The sequence below is a fragment of the Octodon degus genome, unplaced genomic scaffold, assembly GCF_000260255.1.
Source record: "Octodon degus isolate 3935 unplaced genomic scaffold, OctDeg1.0 scaffold00024, whole genome shotgun sequence".
Lineage (NCBI taxonomy): Eukaryota > Metazoa > Chordata > Mammalia > Rodentia > Octodontidae > Octodon > Octodon degus.
In genome coordinates this window covers 7,766,848-7,772,870 of record NW_004524600.1, presented here as the reverse complement: position 1 = coordinate 7,772,870, position 6,023 = coordinate 7,766,848, and the positions used below count along the sequence as shown (strand labels likewise).

The 6,023-nt window shown below is 40.9% G+C and overlaps 2 pseudogenes; both read right to left on the bottom strand.

Moving 5' to 3' along the window:
- Positions 1-2,710: 2,710 nt before the first annotated feature.
- Positions 2,711-3,141, bottom strand: LOC101577400 (annotated as a pseudogene).
- A 705-nt stretch (positions 3,142-3,846) lies between these two features.
- LOC105741807 overlaps positions 3,847-6,023 on the bottom strand; it is a 3,296-nt pseudogene continuing 1,119 nt past the window's right edge.

The window sequence follows — 6,023 nt, the reverse complement described above, 5'->3', positions numbered from 1 at the left end:
TTGAGAGACATTATGGCAATAAATGGTATGTCGTGACAAGAAGTATATATTTAGAAGATCAGGATGGCAGGCACTCCAAGCGTGACCCCTCTACTACACATCGCCATCCTCAGTGCAGCCGCCTGGCTCACAGGCACCAGCATATAGAGTTAGTCAGGGTGAGAATCCCACCAGCCAACCGCTAGTCTCACAAACCTGCTGATGTCCCCCAGGATCACCGCCACACCCATCTCGTGCATACAAATGCGTGGCTTTGCCCCTGCCATGTTTCTCAGCTTTTCTCCTGCCCACTCCTCACTGTCCAATCCTCAAGTTCTCATTTTCCTTTTATTTGTGTTGTAACTTTCTATATATAATTCCTCTTTTAAGTTCTTATACTAGGGAGACAATATGATATTTCCACATGTGGGTCTGGTTTATTTCACTTATATCTTCAAGTGGCATCCACTTAAATATGAAAGCTTCAAGTTTATCATTCTTTATAGCTGAATAATACTCCATTATATGAAAGTACCACATCTTTTTCAACCATTCCACATGTGACAGGCATCTTGGTTGTTTCCAACATCTGGCTATCACAAATTGTGCTGCTATAAACATAGGTACGCATATATCACTATATGATGCTTTCAGTTCCTCTTCAAAAATTCCCAGTAGGGGGATAGCAGGCTTGAATGGGATTTCCAGTCCTAGTTTTTTAAGTAGTCTCCACACTGATTTTCATAATGGTTGCACCAGTCTACACTCCCACCAATAGTGGAGAAGGGTTCTCCTTTCCCCACAGCCTCTCCAACATTTGTCGGTTGATTTCTCTATGATAGCCAATCTTTCTGCATGAATTTTATACTTAGCAAACATACCTTTGAAAACTAAGAGTGAAATATTTTCCAGTTATACAAACTTGAAATATAGCATTCTTTTCTGTAATTCATATTTTTATAGAACAGTATCTCAGTAATTCTTCCATAAAAGTTTATATTTATTTATGCATTTATTGGTACCAGCAATCAAACCCAGGACCTTGCACTTGCCAGGCAGGCACTGTGCCACTGGGCTATATCCCCAGTCACGAAATACATTTAAATATAAGCCTTTTAACACTATTTCTTTTTTATTTTTTTCCATAAATTTATTGAGAAACAAATAGCAATGAGACAGTTTCAAACCAAATTGGTAGGACAGTTTCAATAATTAACACATTGCATACATTCTTCCTAGTGGTTATTTGCTGTACAAGATGCGGACATGATATCCTATTTACAAACACTATTAGAACAAATCATTCTATTCATTAAGAGAATGTAACTATGTATCTATCCTAACAGCTTTGAATACACAGATACAAAATGGAAACACTATTTCTTGATTATGTAGATAGACTTTGTTGTATTTTTATCCTTTGTTTAGGACAATTAAACCATTTGAATTTTAGGCTGTTACATCCAATGTTGCAATCAACAAAATTAAGTATGCTTTCTTGTGCACTTGCACAAATATTTCTCTAAAATAAACACCTTGTATTTAAATTTGAGTCATAAAATTTCAGAGTCAGCTCTGAATTTTAATTTGTATCCTATAGAATTTTTGTTGTCACTTATAGTGCTTAGAAAGTCCCTGTGGAGCTGGGGAGATGGTTCAGTGGAATAAGCGCTTCCCTGGCAAGCACAAGGGCCTGAGTTCTATCCCTGGTTCCGCAAAAAAAAAAAAAAAAAAAAAAAATTTGTTTCCAGGGGAAACCGGAGGGTTTTTTTTGAAAAAAAAAAAAAAAAGAAAAAAAAAAAGAAAGAAAGAAAGAAAGAAAGAAAGAAAGAAAGAAAGAAAGAAAGAAAGAAGAAAAAAAAAGAAAGTCCCTTTACTCACATACATCTTAATAGTATTATCAACTTTTAATATATCTTCAAGACAATGAAGTAAAGTAGTATTTCATTGAAGTTTGTGTTTTGAAAGTACTTTTTTTTTTTGGTCTTTTTGAGATAGGGTCTCTATGTAGTTCAGGCTGGCCTTGCTCTTGTTTTGCAATCTAGATTGATCTTGAATTCGAAATAATCCTCCTGCCTCAGCCTCCCAAGTGCTGGGATTATAGGTATGCACCACCTCTCCCAGCTAAACTTTTTTTTCTCAGTACTGGGGATACTTAGACTTTTTGCTCTAAGTGGTAAAATTATCTTTCTGTAGGACTGTGGATTATTTGTGTCAACTTTCTGTGAATTGCGCATCATTATTGTTCTTCCCTTATATATGAATTTTGAACTCTTATTTTTTGTCTATAGACTTTTATTTTAAGTGTGTAGAACCACCTTCTACTCTCACCCCAAGTCTGTGTGGGATCTTGGGGGCCTCAGGGATGTGGTTCCTTGTGGAACCTACTCTCAGGGTAGAGTGTGCTTTGAAAAAAGGGAGTCTTCTGTCCCCTATAGCACCAGGCTGGCCCATGGGTTCATTTAATCTTCTCCAGGAGGAATCAACCTGGCCTTTAGGGTGGTTCAGGTACCACAGTACCCTTCAGGGGGCAAACTGGGCCAAAATCCAAATAGCAAAGCAAGCAGCCTGGTACACAGCAGTTTCAGGAGTGGGGAGGCAGATCCATTCCAAGGAAAGCTATACCTGGAGGGAGAAGGGAATGAGAAAGAGAAGGGAGTGAGAAAGTGCATGCAGGCAGAAAGCCAAACCTTTTACTGGGACAGTGTGCCTCAGGGTACGCTAGGGGCCATCACTGCCCAGCTTGTTCATGGGCACTGCCACAGAGTCCTGAGGCTTCATCACATGTGGAGGCTCCGGAGAGCCAGAGAAGGGCTCGATGAGCAGGGCCGCAAAGGTGTCATCTGCCCAGAAGGCCAGCCCCACTGTGGCTGGGGCCTGTGGCCTTGTTGTCTGGCTGGTAAAGCCACACTCTCCCAGTGTTTTGCCATCATCTAGAAGCTGGTCATCCTTGTACGGCCTCTGCTCATCGGGCGGCCTCTTGAGGATGCCCTCGACGATGTGCTTCAGCTCGAACACGGTGCTGGGCTCCTCCGTGTCCACGAAGATGGTGGTCTTGTGGCGCTGGATCCTGAGAAACAGGTCCACCTCGGTGGCTGCCTCTGCTCGATGCCTTGAACTCTTTATAAATGTCAACAATGATCCATCAATTGTTACAAACATTGCAAATATTTCCTCTTAGTCTATTGGTTGCCTTATATCTTTATTTACAAGAATGTATGTTCACTAGAAGCTGAAAATTTTGCTAATGGCTGGGGAGATAGCTCAGTAGAATAAGCACTTGTCTGGCAAGCACAAGATCCTAAGTTCAATCCAAAAAAAATTGCTAAGATTAAATTTATTTTTCTTTACACTTTTGCCTTTTATATCTTAGAAGTTCTTTCTCTGACTAAATTACATTCTATTCATTTTTTTTCAGTACTTTTGTATTTGGAATTTTTGTTAATGGTGTGAGATACAGATGTGCTTTTTTTCCAAATGAATTATCACATTTATGATTTGAACTATTTTGCTTGTTTTCCTCAGAAGGAAAAGAAGGACTTTCGACATTGAGCAGAGATTTTAATTTTTGGTTAAATTCTCTCTCTCTCTCTCTCTCTTTTTTTCAGTTAAATTCTGCTTGTGTCTTTGGTCTAGTGTAATTCTTTTCTTTGCATATTTTTTAAAATTTTATTAGCATGTATTTGAAGTTGACAGTCATCTTGGAGAGTGACAGAAAGACTTTTCTGTTCCACCGCCAGATCAGGAAATCCCCGAGAAGGGCTGAGCCTGGAGGGCTTTGGACCACAGGCCTGCTTGGGTGGCCATAGTGGGCAGATGCCTGAGGCACTGAGACTTGGGGTCTGGGAGAGGTCCTCCAAGGAGGCTCTACAGAGGAACAGCCAGTGCCATGACCGAAGTCCTAGAGGAAGAAAATGGGTGGATGAAAGTCGTAGATACTCACTGCCGCTCTGAGCTGCCCCTTTCATCCGGTTGTGCATTTGCTTGTGATCTTTCAGTTTGCTTTCACATAGATGACAAGAACCATCGTCACAGCTAAAACAGAGTTTTCTTCTAGCTGCGTTAAGTGCTTTTCATGAGCTCCTTTTAAAAATATCTCTTTGATGGAAGAACACTTCATCAAGGATTTCAAGCACATTTTGTTGATGAGAGAGAAACTTGGTTTTTAATCCTTTAAAGTCAATCAGCCTTTTTCTAGCTAAAATAAATGTACCAATCTAATGAGCACAGGAGATGCTTATCAGAAAACCCCAAGGGTATGCGTCCACATCAGATTTTCATGAAGAAAACAAAGTAGTGAGGGTAAACAAAATTTATTTTATCATGCTACAAACCTATGTTATTGGATGTAAACAAATGTATTGGCACTCAGTTTAAAAATCTGGCCAAATGATGTTTGCAAAAACTGTGTAATGTCATAACCAAGGGCCTAATGACACAATTGTCAAAATGCCAGGGCTTGAATCCTGGTTCTGTCTCCACATCTGTAAGGGCTTGAATGCTCTACTTACCCTCACTCTATCTCCTTTTTAGTGAAATGGAGGCACTGACGGTTCCTACCTCATACAGGTGTTGTGAATATCAAATGAGGCAATGCATGGGAGGACCTGGGCTGGCACCGGGAGCTCCAGGGAGCGCCTTACACATGGCAGCCGGCGCTGTGACCCTCAGTATCAGCTGCGAGTGCAGCAAACAAAGACTGCATGGAAAGAATCAGAAGACGGCCCACTTGAGACTAGACAAAGTACCACACGAGAAGAAGGAAAAAGCAAGTTCAGAAATTTGCTACATATATATATAGAGAGAGTCTTACTGTTTAAGAAAAGTATCAGTTTAACAAAGTAAGCTTTAGTGTCTTAATTTTTAAAAATCTTAATTTTTTTTTTTTCTTTTTTAGAACTGGGGATTGAATTCAGGCCCTTGCGCTTGCCAGGGAAGTGCTTATTCTGTTGAGCTATCTCCCCGGCCCCCAAAAATCTTAAATTAAGTGCTTTAAAGTTGGTGACATCTGCTGTGATTATTGACATCATATACTAAGAATCTAGAGTGATGCATTCAATTCAATGATATTTTTGGAGCATGAATTTAGTATCAGGTTCTAAGAGACATGGGAGGACATAGTCAGTTTCTCCTACTGTGCTCTCCCAGTCCAGATATCTGATATCAGACACAAAACCTCATGATTTTCTTCCATATTCCACACAACCATTCTGTAACAAAATGCAGCTGTGTGTTCTGTAGTTCAGCTCTTCTCTTACTCACCTACTCAACATCAGATCCCATAGGTTGATGGTCCAGTCTCCAAGATTCCCTCATGTTAGGTGCCCATGCAAAATGCCAGACTAGGCCAGGGAGATGGCTCAGTAGAATAAGTGCTTGCCTGGCAAGTACAAGGGCCTGAGTTCAATACCTGGTTACACGCACGCGCGCGCGCACACACACACACACACACACACACACAAAAGTAGAATACAAAATACCAGACCGTGGTTTATCCTTCTGATAAAATGGCTAAGTCCAAGTTCCCATAACCCCATCCTTGGGTTCAGTTGATTTGCTAGAGTGGTATGTAGAACCTCGAGGGATATTTTTAGCCTACAATTGCCCATTTATTATGCAGAGTTCTACCAAGGGTGCAGGTGAACAATCAGTGGGAAGAGGTGTAGAGAACGAGGTGTGGAAAAGCATGCAGCTTCCCTGCCCTTTCTGGCTTGCTGCCTTCCAGATCCTGTCTGTATTCAGCTAGACACAGTGCCAGTCCTTTTGGGACTTCATGAAAGCTTCGCTATGTAGGTATTAGTGATTACATCACTGGTCACCGGTGATTAATTCAACCATCAGTCTCCTTCTGTTCCTCTGGCCTGGTGGGGGCTGAAAATCCCATCCCTCTGATCACACCTTGGTCTTTTTGGTGGCCAGCCCCCATCCTGAAGCTGTCAAGGGTGCCCAGGCTAAGCAATTTCATCAGCATCAAAAACTAAGAAACTAGGAAGAAAGGCCTAGTATGTATTTCACAATGTCATACAGATGTTTTGCTAGATTCT